Below are 17959 nucleotides of genomic sequence, written 5' to 3' on the forward strand. Positions count from 1 at the left end.
GGGAAAGGCTCGGATTGGAGCGGCTTTAATGGCCGCCCCATCCCTGTGGGCCTGCCTGCTTCCTGCCTTCCCGTCCCGGAGTCGTTGGAGCGGCGTGTGTTGCTCTCGGCCGCCCGACCCTCGAATGAGGCGGGGAGGGAAAAGGGGCGGAAAAAGAGGTGGCGGCGGGGAGGGGGGAGTTTGTAGCCGAGACGCGGCTCCGCTCCCCTTTCCTCCCGCTTTTGGAGGCTGGATGGGTTCCTGGTCCTGACAGGACGCAAGAGGCCCGGGGCAAGAGATCGGCTCTACTTTTTCCTCGCCCTTCTTTCCCCGTTTACTCCTTTGGGCGGTGGGGGGTGTTTGGGATGCCATAGCGGGACCTCCCCTTGTTGATAAAGGGAGGGAGCTCTGGCTTCTTCCAGCCCTTCGCCTGCCCCCTCTGGAAAACCCTTTTAGAAAAGGCAGCCCCAGACTTTCCTTTCTCTGCCTCTCCCCCCGCTTTCTTTGTCCCATTGATCTGATAGGAGGGAGAGAGGGGGCGGTGCAGTCTTTCCGGGTTCCCCCCACCCCTTTCTCTCTCTCGTGAAGCCCTTGAATGACACTGTTCTATTTTTCCCTCCCTCTGGTGCCTCTGTGTGTGTACAGTACACACATATTTCCTTCCCTTCTTTTTTCACGAGAGCCTACTCCAACAGCTTCCCTGGGCTCTCCCACCCATCCCGGCTCTGCTGCTGGGATACTAGTCCATGGATCTCACATTGGAAAAGGTGTGTATTTTTCTTGGGCTTAACCGTGGAATTGCCACTTTGCAAATTAAGCAGGCTTGTCCTTAGAAAGCCAACGATTTCAATTCAACCCTGCATCCCAGTGGCACATAAAAACATTAGATCTTTGCCGGCCGTAAGTATCAAAAGTGACTCTCTTTTACTTAGAAATGCTAGGAAGAGTGCATTTTGGATCGGCATGCCAGAGTATTGTGCGGGTGTCTCTGTGGATGCGGTGTGTGAAAGCATATGGTGTATGAATGTTTAATTTTCTACACGTAAAGCTTTGAGCTTTGCTTATAAATTGTGTGTATTTGTTTGTATTAGGGAAGCCTGTGGAGCTTATTTATTGTGAATGTCTTCTTGAGAAATGTAATTTACACTTTTTAAATATAGAGTTAATTTAGAAAGGTAGCTTTAAAACAGCTTCTACTGTTTTGTCCTTGGTTTACCTTGTGCTTTAATGTAAAAGAACCAAAAGGTGTTATGGTATTGTAAGCTCATTCTTAAAAGAATTGCTTTTACTATAATACCTGGGCTGGGTAAGTGCTATATAGAAAATTATTACCAGGAACTGTCATTGTTTATATTTAAGGCTTTGCATTTCAAATGCTTTTTGCTTTTCTTTTGCTTTTCTTTTCTTTTTTTGGCAACAGGGTAATGGATTCTTAGTCCTCCAGCCCCATGTTATTTATGTCTGAAAATATTATTATTAGGAAAATGAAAGGGAAAAAAGGACTGCTTGATTGAGATTTTATTTCTCAATAACTCTTCCACTAAGTAGAAGTTGTGGACCAGGCACTACTTAAATAATCCATCTATCATTACTATGGTAAACCATAATTAATCCCTTGCAGTTGAGGCATACAAAATAAGTAAAGTGATAACAATTAATTGAACTAGCTTCTGTTTTTTAAAAGGCAACTTCACGTTTAATGGAAATTAATGGAATGCTTTTTTTTGTCCTTTTTGGAACTGAACGTCAGTCCATATATTCTATTTGGGGGACAGGGATGAATATATTCTATCCTGAAATATTGTGTGGTTTATTATGGTAACAATAATAATTTCTACTGACTTGTGCTGTTCTCCAGCACTGACTGAGTTCTATACCTTTCCACGGAATTCCATTAGATCTGTATCCTGCAGTGTAGTCTTTATTTGGAATATTTGTTCAGGATAAGGAAAAAAATTAATCTATAATCTTATTTCTGACCATATATTTGATAAAAATAATAGTCCTTTTTTTAAAAAAAAAAAATCCCATATTTGGTTCAGGAAATCACTTTTAGCGGTTCTGAACCTACAGTTAAAAATGAGTCTCTTTGAAATGAAATATAACTTTTTTTTACTAGAATACTGTAAGTGTTAATTGTGGCATAGCTGAAGATGATGTATAATTGACATCCAAAATAATTGAAGTGATCTATGGAGACAGTTCTAACAATTTTACATTATATTTGAATATACGGTTTTGGTGATATATAAATGACAAATACTTTTGGAATGCATTTTGAATGAATGAGCTTTAGCAACTCTATTATTGATGATAGAGTAATTATAAAGTAGAGACCCAATGCATAATTTGAAATAATAAGTTTTAATTTTGTTTTATTTCATTGATTCATTAATGCTAACTGGTTCTGGTTTTGTTTTCTCCTTTAGAAGTGAATACTGAATCATAAGTAGTTCCAGCTAGAGAAAGAAAAACGAGGGTCCTCTCAGTCCATGCAGTTGTTCTAGTGATGAACAATAATGAGTTGATAATTAGGCAGGATGATACCTGAACTGGTTTTATTTTGATGATAATAATACATTTCAACAAATAGGATACTATGGTTTTGTTGCCTTTACACCTTAGAGTCACTTGTTGAATATGAACAGGTAGCAAAAAACATATTTCAGTTTAGAGATTTGTTTGTGCAGAAAATAAAATTTGAAAGATCCAAAAGGAAATATTATCATTTTTTCCACTTATATTGAAAAAGATAACACTTACTATAATACATATTTTAAAGCTAATTATAACTTGTTTTCTAATAGAAATAACTGTACTAGCTTCGACCAATTTGAAATGAGAAACTGTTCATGCCTTTACGTTGTCTTATTAACCTTTAGTTGAAAAGTTTATAATGCAAAATATTAATAGGACTCCGTCTAACATTTCCTAATATTGACTTTGTCTTTTATATGGTATGTGGGTTTTGTTTTTGTTTTTTTTGAAAAAAAATCTGGTATGTGTCCACAATTTAAAGAAGTGTACTTACACATATATCAATATGCATCAAATATATAGAACAAAAGTACTTCTGAGTATTGTTATACAAATATGCAAATTTATAGTCATAATTATTTAGTTGCTCAGAGTGTGGCAGCTTCTTAAAACATTATGAATCAACAATATTTTATTTATGAATATAACTGCCATAAATTTTAAACTTCATGGCTTACTATTACGTATGTGATTCTTGTCTTCAAACACAATCCCATAATAATATGCAATAAGATGCATATGATGAGAATAAGTTTTAAGAAAGGAATTGCAGTGCACTGAACAAAATAATAGTGTTATTGAAATAATATCTATTATCAGTGTTGAATTTGTTAAGAAATTAATGATACAATAAAATCAAATTGTATTCATGGAGTTTTGCCTTCGTTTGTAGGGATTGTTGCTTCAAATATAGGATTTATGAATGTCTTTAGGAATTGCTGTCTTCTTTTTGTGCCATATCTGTCATTGGACATTAGTGATCAAGTTGGCGATTGTATTTTTATCAACAACCACATGAAAAAATACTGTTGAGTTTTGTCCAAATCAGTCCCTTAGATTTTGAAGTCATGATGTCCTTCTTCTGCCTAGATCTTGTTTGCCTTCAATCTTTCCTTGCTATGGGGTCTTTTATTCCAGTGTTGAATGTATCTTACAATATGGGGAATTATGTGTTAATTCTTTTTCATTTCAATAATATAATCTAATGTAGCTCTGTGTGTGTGTGTGTGTGTGTGTGTGAGTGTATGTGTGATATTTATATCTGCGTACACATATACTCAAACATATATTGTATATACTTAAATACACACACAACTAAAGAATTTCATCATATGTGTATTTACTCAGAATTTGTTCTCTCTCTGGATTTGGTAAGGTACATTTTCATAAATGGATTGCAATCTTATTAATAGAGAAATGGAATACAGAGGAAGAGAGCTTGAACATGGTTGTTTCTAATTTGGGAGTATTAAAAGATCATTCAAGTGAGTTTGTATTTCTAAAGTCTCATCAAGTCTCAATTATTTTTTTAAGCTGCAACTTGAAAAAAGTCAAAATGATAATAAGGTTGCCCCCCCAACTTAAAAACCCTATTCTTTGTTCCCAGGTCAACTACTGGTAAAGCGACTTGTGTCCTGGATTTATTTCTGAATGAAGCATGAAGGTGGCATGTACCATGAAGACCTGAGTGAGATGATGGGGATGGGATGGAGTTAGTCTTTTGTAGCTGTTCTCTCCAGGTTATTCCATGGTATAGGTAAATTAGGAATTAAAATCAGACAGGTTTCATGTTTCTGAGCAGATGTGACATCTGACAGTTTGCCAATTTTGGATGGATGGTGCTATTTTCTGATACCATCTGGATGTAGAGATGCTGTATAACGTCTCTTTTTGAGCAAGCTAAGATGGTCTTTATAGCGATCTTGCCCAGTCAGGAGCAGTCAGGATTTCTTGTCCTTAGGTACTCCTGACTGGGCAAGTTCACTATAAAGATGAGCGCCCTCTCTGAGAGCCACAGTATTAGTACAAGTATATGTGTGTGTGTGTGTGTGTGTATACACATACACACATATACATATACATACATACACACACACACACACACACACACACTTTATCTCTATCTATCTATCTATCTATCTATCTATCTATCTATCTATCTATCTATCTATCTATCTATAAATCTAAAGATGGTAGATTTCTGTGTGATTGTTGTCATGGTTACCCAGTTTCCTAGGTCAATTTTATATTGTTGGTATAAAAACCTGTAATGGTAGGTACTCGTTAAAATGGTTTTTAATGGAACCAGATAATTTTGTTAATGTGCTTAAGGAATTTCCCATAATATTTGTGTGACATGCTGTCTTTGTTTGGCTGGTCTGTGGAATATATAGGAATTTGGGGGGGGAGACTCAACCTTGCGTAAACTGATTCACAATTTTGTATTAGTTTATCAAAGTATAGGGTACTAATAAAAATAATAGGAAAGTAAGGGAAGAAAAAAGAAGAAGAAAAAGTGTAGGGTACAAGGGAAAAGAAAATGCATTGACTTCCTACTCTTGTTAGCGCAGTACAATAAGGTAAGAACATACAGCCTCAACTGTTTTCTTTTACAAAATAATATATACTATTTCTATAACAAACCTTCTAATCAGCAAACCCAAAATCAAAGCGTCATTTTTTCTACTTCAAGCACAAAATCCAAAAGCAATTTCCAAATAGAAAGAAAATTGGTTGTATCCTTTCCTTTAATTAAGGTAGTGAATTTAGCCATTTCTGCTAACTTTTTGCAGCCAATCATCCATTGTGAGAATTAAGGAATTGTTCCACTTTAGTGCATAGAACATTCTTGCTTTTGTCAGAATATATAAAATCAAAGCCCCAACCTTTTTTTTTCAAGATCTTTGTCCATTAAGCCTAAAAGAAAAGTCTCTGGTTTTACCTTTATATTTACATTCCCAAAACACATTTGAAGTAGCTTTATACATTTTTGACAATTTATCTACTGTTACATACCAGCGGTAAAATTTTATTTTAAATTATAATTTAAAATGAATTTAAAATGCTTTCCTATCATTCAAGCATTACATTTTGTCCAAAATTCTTTTCCCGTTGAATTATACATGTTCATTCTCCAAATTCAATTTCAATAACAGTTTATAAACCTTAGCAATAATATGTTCGTTGTTACCATAAAATACAAGTACTCATCAACTTACAAGCACAGCAGAGCCCAATATTTATGTTAAATGAAACCTTTTTTAGGTGAGTTTTGCCTCATTTTACGACCTTTCTCACTACAGTTGTTAAGTGAATCACTGCAGCTGTTGTTAGTAACACGATAGTTAGGTGAATCCGGATTCTTCCTTGACTTTGCTCATCAGGTCACAGAAGGTGATCACGTGAACCCAAGATATTACAATCGTCATAAATATGAGTCGGTTGCCAAACATCTGAATTTTGATCATGTGACCATGGGGATGTTGCAACCATCATAAGTTGAAAAACGATCATTAATCACTTTTAAAAAAACTTATGTTGTAAATTTGAAAGGTCACTAAACGAACTGTGGCAAGTCGAGGACTATGTGTAGAGTTTCCAATTCATTTTGTATGCAATCAAATCCATAACTTTTAAAAATCTAATTTAAATTTTTCTTTCAATTGTAAATATGTAAGCCAATGGCAGACAAGTCCTTTTAATTTCAGCTCCTCTTTGGATTTGAGGGTAGGTTCACCATATTAAAAAGTATTACTTGATCATAAGTCTGACGGTCTTTTCTAAAAGAGCCTTCCCACATTGACATCCAAAGAGGAAACATTAGTTCATATTTGTTTCAGACCTTCAGGATGGCTCATATAAGAAAATGATTGTTGAAATCAATGTTTACTTTAACTTTACAATTTCTCAAATAAGTGTGCCGTCCAAATCTTAATTCATGACCCTCTAACTCAACCTCTTGTTTTGGAGAGTCTTGAAGTCTTATTGTGCCACAGTAGGGACAGTGAAAATAATTACAAGTAGATTTCGTTTAGTGACCATGGCAACTTATTTATTAAGTGAAATGGTTATTAAGTTAAACTGCAGTTGTGCTTATTTTACTTCAGCTTGCCTTTACAGGCCTGCGGAGTTTGTTAATGTGAGGATTGTTTGCAAGCTATTTTTTCAACACTTTCAGTTATTCTATAATGCAGTTGCTAAACAATGACTATCTTTACTGCTTCAGTCCATCAACATAGAACAATGCAGTATAATTTTAATGTACTATATTTGAAACATCCATCCAAATATTTGAGAATAGGAAATAGAACAATCTTATGTGGGCAAAATTAATTATATTTCCCTTAACGTGGACTCCAGTATTAGGACAGAATACAGAAACATAACTTCAACCACCACTTGTCCTGTTGCTTTGATTTCTTCTCAGCCTGTTGGCCTCGATGATGTGGACAAGTTATGTGGAAAAACTAGGGGCTAATTTTTTCTTTGACCTCCACAGGAGACAAGAAGATTTCGCTTAAAAATTTCTTCCTTGATTCAGGACAGCTAACAATTATAGGCCAGTTTTACCTATTTTTGGAAAAGATAATCAAAAAAGTGACAGTTTCATAGTTTTAGATATAACTGAAATATATCTGAAATGATTTAAATCAGGGATTTAGTGGCTATCATATATGAAAAAAATAATGGACTTTGGCGTTTCATGAAAGACTAGCTGTAAATTTTCCTAGACTTCTTTAGTAAAATTCAGTACCATCAGTAATAGTATTTTGGGGGATTTATGGTGCAATTTTATAATGGAATTGGTTCTTTCTATTGGGCTGTATTCAGAAGATGCTATTGTGGGAGCTACTGTATAAAGGTAGTGTTGAACTATTATATAGCATCCAGGTTGAATTATATAGCAACCCTATCCCACAGGGATTCATCTTATCTCCAGCAATCGGCAACATCTATATGAGGTGATCTAATGTTTTGGAATGTCATACAGGTAATTCTCAAGATACGATTGTAATGAAGTCTGCCCATTATGGGTGCATGTCGTGATCGCTGTTAAATGAAATGTCTCACTTAATGGTTCTCCCATCCCTGCTCTCTTCAGTGAATCGTTAAAAGAACATGCAAGTCATTAAGTGGAGCATGGAGTGTCTCGGGGCAGGGAAGGCTCTTGGAGACCTGGTCCAGGCCCAGGCCCGCTTCCACCAGTCATCCCTAGGCTTCCCCCTCAAGACGCCCTGTGCTCTGCTTCCTGTCCCTTCCCCCAGATTCCCATAGGCCTTTCCCACTCGATCCCCCCAAGCCTTAGGCCTGATTTCCATCAGACCAAATACCCTCCTCCTGGAATACCTTTCGAAAAGCTCCAAGGCCTTCCAGAGTGCTAGAGTGGCTCGCTTCAGCATGTGGCCATGTGGCACAATTCCAGAAATGGCAGCAATATCTACTGCTACCAGAATGCAATTCGATTGTTGGAAAAATGGTGGCTGCTTCCAGAATAATTTTGTGCGGCCGAGAGACCCATTCTACTCTGGGCCTTAAAAGGCTGTGCTGACTTGGCTAGCAAAGTAACAGCTCGCTTTGTCGCTCAGTGGGGAAAATTCAGAAGCAACTGTTATGCTTCCACTGGCTAAATTGCACCCCTACTTCCAGAATTATCCCATGCAGCCCTGGGACAACTAATTCATTTTGCTACCTTAATGAGGTTGCACTGTGCTGTAGAGAGCTTCTGAACACTACAGAAAATGTCTGCAGACTTGCACATCTGAATTAAGGCAGCAAAATAGAGCAATTTGTCCGTGGTTGTCCGGCAGCAACTTGGAAGCAACTGCCATTTTGCCCCACTTGCTTGCAGGCAGAGGCAAAATAGCAGCTGCAACACAAACTGTCCATTTTGCTGCCTTAGCAAGGTTGCACAATGCTGCAGCAAACTTCTAAAGTTTAACATTTTTATTAGCTTGTAAGATAAAATACAAAATACAAAGTAAATAGGAAGACACAGTGGGGAGAGGAGAAAAAAGTGAGAAATTGACGGGGGGAGAAGAAACACTGACTTTCAACTCCCTCTGTTGCAGTAAAAAAACAGCATTAGCATCATACCACAACTTTTTGTTTTTCCATGCTGCAGCAGGCTTCTGAAAGCCATGAAAAGCTTCTATAGCTCTACGCAAGCCATGTTAACACAGCAAAAAGGAGCAGTTTGTTCCTTCCCCATGCAGCATGATTCTGGAATTGTGCCAAAGCAACCTATTCCAGTGCTATGGAAAACTTAGCATTTCTTCAACAGGTAAGTGAGGAGAAGTATGTGAGGCCTAGTGGAGAGTGAATCAGGCCTAATGCCAGCAGGGAGCTGATGAGGGAGGGAAATGTTTTCAAGGACCTCATGAGGGTGGGAAAATAGGTGGAAGATGCTGCAGATAGGTGGAGGATGCTGCATTTGTTTATAAAAGCGAATGGATAAGGGGGCATGCAGTGGCCAGAACTTTGGGATCAGATTGTAAGTAACTCTTGGGGGGGAGATCTGCCATATCTTTGAACAGCTGTTAAACAACCAATCACAAATTGAGGAGTACTTGTGTAATTAATATACTAACAGTATTCAGCCTACTGCTTCTTACTGTTTAACTCAAAAAAGTCATAGATACTCTTGAATATTCATTAAATATAGTAATGGACTAAATGTGAGTGGACAAATTTCATCCAGAAAATCCAGAAGTGTTCTTGTCAAATGGAAACTTTACCCCAATAGGGTTAACCTATATTGGGTGAGGTGGCCTTCCCTTGAAATAATATTTACAATCTTGGAATGGCCCACTATCCTTAGTATAAATAAAATATAGTAGGAAAAAGTTTGCAGTTTGGTATAGGGTTTCCTGCTTGAGCAGGGTGTGAGATCTCCAAGATCCCTTTCAACCCCGTGATCAGGGGTGGGATTCTACCAGTTCGGACCACTTCTATAGAACCGGTTGTTATGAATCTATGCAGTTCGGAGAACTGGCAAATCGTGTCACTGACTGCCCCCCGTCAGATTTCTGCTTTCTAGCTAATCTAAATCACTGTTGTACTGCTTTGCCTTCACCCAGGAGGCTTCTCTGAGGCCCAGTCAGGGGTGGTATTCAGGGAATTTAGGGGTGGGGGAGAAGTGGCCTGAGAGCAAAGCCGAACCTTCCTTAGGACTGAAGCTTCTATTTTTCAGTGCAGACTCAGGCAGCAGATTGCAGAAAGGTAGATCTGTGAGTGAATCTATGATTCTGCAAGCAACTCAATCTGCTTTGCCTTATTTTGGATAAAAGTTGCATATATATATATATACATACATACATACATACATACATACATACATATATATATATATATATATTTGTTTTCTTAAGTTTTCGCGGGTACTTACATGTATGGCCTTCAGCTTTGTTCGGGTATTTTCCCACGTTATTATAGTTGTGCTTTTAAAGTTGTAGCAACGTTTCAGCAGAATCTCATCTGCCATCATCAGGCTTCTGTATTGTGTCCGTCTGTGAGTCAGACTTTTACAGTGGTTTCAGATTTAAATTTGGGGCAGCCTATTGCTGTGCCAGAATGGTTTTTTCTTCATCCTGATTGGTTGGGAGTCTTGGTCTGTGTTTATTGGTCTCGGAGTTTGCTGTGTTCTGCTTGATTGGTGTCTCTAATATCTTCTGTCTGTTTTTTGGCTCTTTTTGTATCTTGATTGGCTGGCAGCATTGTGTTACTTTATTGGAGGCCTTTAGTGCAGCTTGGCTCCGGGTAAATGGACGGCTATCATTAGTTAGGAAGCTGGGTTTCATCTGGGTGCCTGGTTGGGATGTGTTTGAGCTGGAGGTATCAGGGGGGATCTGTTTGTGCCCAGGTGTTTGCCTGGCTTGTGGTGTGGAGATTTTTTTGTTTGTTTGTTTGGAAGCCTGCACTCACAAACAAAAAAATCTATATATGTATATATGTGTGTATGTGTATGTGTATGTGTATGTGTATATGTATATGTATATATATATATACACACACACACACACACACACACATACACACACACACACAATATTTACAATATGTACAAGCCACACCCACCCAGTCACATGACCAAGTCAGCCCCCGGTCAGCGAGCCACATCCACCCAGTCACATGACCACCAAGCCACACCCACAAATTAGGCCAGGCCCACAGAACCGGTTGTTAAGAAATTTGAATCCCACCCCTGCCTGTTATTCCGTTATCTATAATGATAACCTATTTACTGCAACTTGAGTGGCATTTCTGGCATTGTGATCTGGTTTGAATGGCAGCATCTTGCAAATCAAAGCTTCTTTTGTTTGGGATTCTAGGAACAATATACCAGGCATTGACTTGTAAACTAAACAGAACTAGATTCAGACATCACAAAAAATTCTGCATAGCTTGGAAGTTGAAATAAGGGTTTTATATTCCGCTTTGAGACTGCACAAGACAGAAGGATAGAACTTATATTAATTCACAATTTAATATTTTTGTCATTAAAAGACCAATGTTGGGTTAATTAACCTTTTTCTAGTTTCTCAGTAGCATAGTTAGTTTTTTTTTTAAATTTTGCACTCACTGAAAAAAGTTACCAAACCATCTGTCATTTTGAACTGCTCCTGATGCCTTTCCTTTCTATTCTGAGTACACATGCTTATCCACACAGTGAGAACACTAGGAGGCAGATGAAAAAAAGTACATGAATTAATCACACAAACATTATAATTTATGTTCTTTCACCAGATAGAGTGATACAAATGTGTGACAGTGCCATCTGTATGATGATGCCCCCTCCCCAAGTTTGACATTACTTGTGGTTTCCTGCATAGGCCACTGCGAGCACGTTTTAGTAATTCTCTACAAATTAAAATGCTACTTGATTTCCATAAAAGGCTAGTTCTCTGATGTGTTTTGAAACTTTAAGCTTTATTCTCAGTTAACTTAATTTTCTCATCACTTTGATAAATTTTAGAAGTACAGTATTTCTTTTTGTAGGGAGTTTCACTCAAGGTGTAGATATAATTTTAAGTCTGAAGAAAGTCAAAGATTGTAAGGTAAACTTTTCCTGTCTAGTCGTATATGACTCTAGGGGGCAGTGCTCATCTCCATTTCCTAGCCAAGGGAGCCAACGTTGTCTGAAGGCACTTCTGTGGTCATGTGACTGGCATGATTATATGCCAAAGTGCATGGAACCCTGTTACCTTCCCACCAAAGTGGTACCTATTTATCTACTTGCTTTCACATGCTTTCAAACAGCAGGAACTGGGGCAAGAACGGGAGCTCACCCTATCACGTGGTGCTTGGGTCTCAAACTGCTGACTTTCCAGTCCAGCATCTTAACCACTAGGCCACCATGCCACCTCAATTTGAATACTAAACAGTAAATGGATTGGTGTGTCATTTTAGATCAACTTCTAACAAGTATACTGTGAATACTGACAGCTTTTTGGATAACGGAAAATCAAACTTGCTATACACAGGGTATACTAATAGTAGGCATCTAAAGCCTACTGCAATATTAATAAATTATTTTTATGTAAAATATTTTTGTCCCATTTTAATGTATAACTCAAGGCAGAAAGTATAACTAATGCTCCTTCCTCTTATTTTCTTCACAATAGCAAACCCATGTCGTAGGTTGACTGGTGAGGCTGATTGGTTTACAGCCTTCTGGTTTTTAGTGCACCATTTTAATCATTATACCAAACTGTTGGTGCTCTTTATATGTATACATTGACATTTGCTAACTAATGTCTTTTTTATTGTGTTTCTCCAAAATCTTGTTCTTTTTGTATTTACTCTTTTCATAATGATGTCGTCAGTTGGAGGAAAAAGGACGTTTATTAAGGAGCATCATTATGTCTTATTAACATCTTAACATACTAGTCATTGGAGATATCACTTATCTGCATATTTAACCAAAGCATTAATGATTTTTTTAATTATAGAAACAGGAGAGGCATTGCATTATAAATAGGTATATTTATCCAAAGGTACAAATGTAATTGTTCTGTTAAGTATTTTTTATTTATTTATTTATTTATTTATTTATTTATTTATTTATTTATTTATTTATTTATTTGATTTGTCAATTGTTTACAAGATAATAAGTATAAATGTATACATAGTTGTGAATACATGAAATGGGTACATATAAGAAAAATAAAAGAATAAGAGAAACAATAGGACAGGGACGGTAGGCACGTTGGTGCGCTTATGCACGCCCCCTACAGGCCTCTTAGGAAAGGGGTGAGGTCAATAGTAGACAGTCTAAGGTTAAAGTTTTTGGGGTTTGGGGAAGAAACTGCAGAGTCGGGTAGAGTATTCCAGACATTGACCACTCTATTGCTGAAGTCGTATTTCCTGCAATCAAGTTTGGTGCGGTTTACTTTGAGTTTGTATCTATTGTGTGCTCTTGTGTTGTTATGGTTGAAGCTGAAGTATTCATTGACAGGTAGGACATTGCAATGTATGATTTTATATACCATGCTTAAGTCAGACCGAAGACGGCGTAATTCAAGGTTTTCTAGTTCTATAATTTCAAGTCTGGTGGCATAAGGTATTCTACAACGAGTAGAGGAGTGGAGAACTCTTCTTGTGAAATATTTCTGGACTTTCTCAATTGTGCTAATATCAGATACATAATGTGGGTTCCAGACTGATGAACTGTATTAGATAATATGTAGGTAAAGCAGGTAATAGTAAAGGTTTCCCATGTCCATTTGTGTCCGATTCTAGGGGGCGATGTTCATCTCTGATTCACAGCCGAAGAGCCAGCATTGTCCGAAGACATTTTTGTGGTTATGTGGCTTATGCCAAAGGTGCACGGAATGCTGTTACTTTCCCACCAAAATGGTACCTATTATCTACTTGCATTTGCATACTTTCAAACTGCTAAGTGGGCAGCATCTTAGGGCAAATAACAGGAGATCATCCTGTCACATAGCCCTTGGATCTTGCATCCAGACTGTCAGCATTAAGTTGACAAGCTCAGTGTCTTTAACCATTGAACCATTACACCCCATTCCCCCAAATATAGAAATTGAAGCCAACACATCTTAAGGTTACTAGACCTGGTCTAAACCAAGGGATTTATTCATTTGATGTTAGAATTATATTGACTAACACTTCTCTGAAATAACTGCGAGTTATAGCCTTTGACTTTATCCAATTGGACTTTTAATTGACTTATAGTCAATTATCAAATAACTATTGTGTGTATCAAATCATTCTGATAATTATGGAAGCATTGGAAATAAAATTGTGCTTCAGCACTGGATTTTTCAATATCTGTTTGGCAATAATATTTCTATCTCTTTTAGACAGCAATTTTTCCAAAGCTAAACGAATACTACGCTGCTATAAATTCTATAGCTCTTAAGGGTGAAATGGATAGCTGAAAGAAAAGTTCTGTATTGGTTTTTTTTTTATTAGTGGAATGCCCTTGTTACGTAATTTTTTTTGACATCAGATTTCCCCTCCACCAGGATTAAAGCTTTAATATTCTTACTGATTTTTCTGTGGAGATTTATTTTATTATTTATTTGATATTCTTGGGTTTATGCTTATTATGTTTACATTTATACCAATTGGGTGCTATACTCCAATGTCTCTTTTAGAGTTCTCTTCCTACAGAATTTAAAATAAGAACAGTATTCTCATAGGTAATATTCAGAAAGCTGTAAAAAAAACCTAGCTGTCTGGATCGTTGAGCTTAATACTAAGAAGTCTCCACTGTATTGTAATTTATATCAAAAGAAAAAGCGAAAGGAACTGCTAAATACTGATAAGTATTTAACCTCCAAGTTTCCCTCCCTCTCTTTTTCATTTTATAAATTAATTCAACATACCTCACAGTTGCTCAAAATTATACTCAGCATCATTCTACAATTTAAGCAATGCTCTGCCATTTACCTCTCATATTTTACTTGATAGGAATTTTATATTTTGAAAGTTTTAATTTACTTTAATCATTACAATGTTAATAGCTTCCAGTCCTATTATGTAAATACAGCTAGTCCTTGACTTATGATCATTGATTTAGTGACCCTTCAATGTTACAATGGCACTGAAAAATGACTTATAACCAGTCCTCACATTTATGATCACAGTGGCATCCCCAATTATCATTGTGGTCACAGAATCAAAATTTGGGTGCTTGGCAACCAGCATGTATTTATGATCATTGCAGCATCCCAAGATCATGTGATCTTCTCAGCCAGCTTCTAACAAGCAAAGCCAGATTTCCTTAATGACCCTGTGATTCATTTAACTACAGTTATTTGCTTAAGAATCATGGCAAAAAAAAGTCATAAAATCAGGTGCAGGTCATTTAACAACACTTTGCTTAGCAATAGAAATTCTGGTTCCAATTGTGATTGTAAATCAAGAACTACCTATATCAGTGTAATTATTACTCTTACTATATAAGGCTCTTATTTATATTCTATAGTGTAATAAAAAGATTACAAAAATAGAATTTAAAGAGTACTATTAAAAGATACAATTGACTGTAATTATATGATTTGTTGAAGGTTTAATTATAGTTATTGATATTTATTATATTATTTATATTTTGCTAAGTTATTTAGTTTTAACTTTGTAAGCTTGTAAGATTTTCCCGTTACAGCAACATAAAAGCAATTGTAAAATAATAAAAAATAAATTAGTTTCCCCGAAGCATCTTGAATAAAACATGGGAAGCCTTCCCTTTTATAGATATTATTCAAGAATATTGAATTCAAGAATTATTGACATTTAAAAGTATATAATTTAGATTATTAATCAAAAGCTTATTTTGTTCAGAACACAGCAGATTATTTAAAAAATCAAGCAGATGCATGTTGAGTGGTATATTTTAGTTTTTATGCTGATGGAATTTCAGTGAACCTTCTGGACCTAAACACACTGAAAATCTAACTCAGTCTAGTTTTAAGATAATTGTACCCCAGTTGGTGTATAGAACAAGAACTTAGGCAACTGTTGACTTTGGATCAATTTGTCTGTCTCAGCTTGTTCCACCTCACAGGGTTGTTGTTGTGGGAGAAATAGAAGGAAAAAGGTGTGCTGGTTATGTCTGCCAGCTTGAATTATTTGTAAAAATAATGAAGGTGAGATACAAAACAAAAAAACAAGCAAACAAATAACATATGAAATGAATAGTTAAAAGTACTGCTATGGTTTATGTGTGATTCTACCTTATTTTATGCCTAATATATACATGTGGTCTAGTTAAATGGAAACAACATCCATTTTTACTTGGAATAAGTAAAGAACTAACTCTAAATGTGATTGCTTTTCAAATATCAAATATTAAGCCATCTCACTACTAGTTAAATTAGATCAAACAAAAGAGAATATAAAAATAAATGCTTACATTTTTACCCTCTATATTGCCCAGAGACCATAATTTCTCTTTAAGAATGCAGCAATTTTGCATATCCAAGCAAAACACAATTTACCTTTACCCTCAGTAATATCATATCTTCAGTATTGCAAAGTATGTCAGCATTTTTGGAAAAACCGGTGATGTTATATCTGCAAATTCTGTGCCATAATCTTTTCAGATTCTTACATATTTCTATGGATGAATGACTATGCAGGCTCTATTGTTAATGTTGGCACACCTTGTTTATCAGGACCTCACCCAGACTGTGTCAAGCAGCAAAAGGCCCTTTCACCTCTAACATAAGAGTAATGAGATGAATCACTGTGATCAGTTCCAAGTTGATTAAACTAAATTATTTAAGAAGTGAACTTTAATCTGTTAGATCATAGAAATAGCAACTCATTATTTTAAACTCTATCAGATTCATGCATATTTTCTTACATGAAACGTTATCTTGGATACTTATTTACTACTTGGATACTTAATAACCTGTTGAATGTTTAGAACTACTGGGGAGAAAGATGGGTTGATTTCTCAGCTTAATGAGTTTTTCTGTCCCTCCTCCTACAGTTTTTAAAATACGAATGGAATATGTTCTTTGGAATGCCTAAAGAATTCAACATGTTTTAAACTTTTCTGCAACAAATGGCCTATGATTTATCACTGGTTGTCATTTCACCAGGGCTATATATGGCACCTTCATGTTACTTTTATCTCTTTCCTCATCCCTTTAATAATCTCTGTACATTTACAGTGAAATTGTTTATAGAATTCAGGAACAGAATATGGATCGCCTTACCCAGATTAATATTAATATCCTTTAATAATTTTAGTTAATTTAAATAAATAAGAGGAGTGCATTAGACATAATAGATCTGGATGTTGGCAAAGTCTCTCTGGTTAGATTCCTTAAAAAAATAAGATATCAGCTAGTCCTTACTGTATTGAACAGGTCCAAAATTGGCTGAATAATTGTGCACAAAGATTGTTAATGGCTTCAGTTTAGAGGAAAGTTTAATGTGGAGTGCCATAAAACTCTTGTCTTTATTATTTTTCTAAATAACACAAAGTGGTAAATACATCTAATATTCCTTCTTCCTCTATTTCTCAATAACAACCACACTATGAAGTGGATTTGGCTGAGAGAAACTGACTGACCCAAAGTCACCCAGCTAGCTTTTATGCCTATGGCTCGACTCCAAACTCCAGCCATGGTCTCCCCGTTTCTGGATTGCTACCTTAATCATTAGACAAAACTGGCTCTTCTTTTACTTGTTATTATCTTGTTCATGACCAAATGGTAACCCATTTACTTGGATGATAGAATTAAGGAGATGCTCATCAGTTAGCGGCATACGGCATAACACTGGAGATGGGTAGGTGGTTGGCTTATACTTCAGAGAAGAGAGAAAAAGGCTTGCAGTAAAAAGATGAAATTTGACAAATAATTATACAATAATTGATCAGGAAGAAAATGCTATCATGAGGGTGAGAGATTTGGAAGCCTGGCCCAAGAAGGTAAAAAGTTAAAAGTTTTCAGTTATGTTGAGCTCATAGTAGTCTTCAAATATGAGAAGAACAGAGAACATAGAGAAGAGGGTCCAGATTCCACCCTCCCCAGAGGAGAGGATATAATGGATTAAAACTATAAAGAAATAGGTATAGATGCCAGGAGGATCAGTCTGCTTCACTGGAAATCTTTAAATAAAAGCTGGCTTCTCATCTATCAGCCATGCTCTGAGATTCCTTTCAACCCTATTGTTCTATGAAGTCAAACTATTTATTACTGTATTCATTTTATAGATAGACTGTAAGCCACCAGTAGCAGCAGCTGATAATGGGAACTTGTGGTCAAACGCTTGAATGTTTTGGTTACCAGAAGGTGAAAGGGGCAGGGAATTGATAGTCACAGCTGTTGGATAATGGTTTAAACTTCAGGATGTGGTTAGAAATCCCACAACCCTGGACCTACAGTCTTTGAGGTACCTCATTATAGACCTCCAGTTCCTTTGGTTATGTAAAGATACCATATTACACATTGCTAAAAGCTTTCCA

General features: G+C 36.3%; 2 long non-coding RNA genes across 2 annotated transcripts in view; one reads left to right on the top strand and one right to left on the bottom strand.

Moving 5' to 3' along the window:
- Nucleotides 1–13368, top strand: LOC148128783 (uncharacterized). The gene is made up of 3 exons (XR_015746074.1): nt 1–746; nt 4124–4273; nt 13255–13368. It is a non-coding gene; the product is annotated as an uncharacterized LOC148128783 (long non-coding RNA).
- The window catches only part of LOC148128784 (uncharacterized), a 26373-nt gene continuing 10780 nt past the window's right edge, over nt 2367–17959 (bottom strand). Inside the window, exon 2 of the long non-coding RNA XR_015746075.1 lies at nt 2367–2482. This is a non-coding gene — a long non-coding RNA (uncharacterized LOC148128784). The remainder of the gene's footprint in view (nt 2483–17959) is intronic.

Source organism: Notechis scutatus, chromosome Z (genome assembly GCF_049901735.1).
Source record: "Notechis scutatus isolate UNSWTSFEM ecotype Mainland chromosome Z, rNotScu1.2, whole genome shotgun sequence".
NCBI lineage: Eukaryota > Metazoa > Chordata > Lepidosauria > Squamata > Elapidae > Notechis > Notechis scutatus.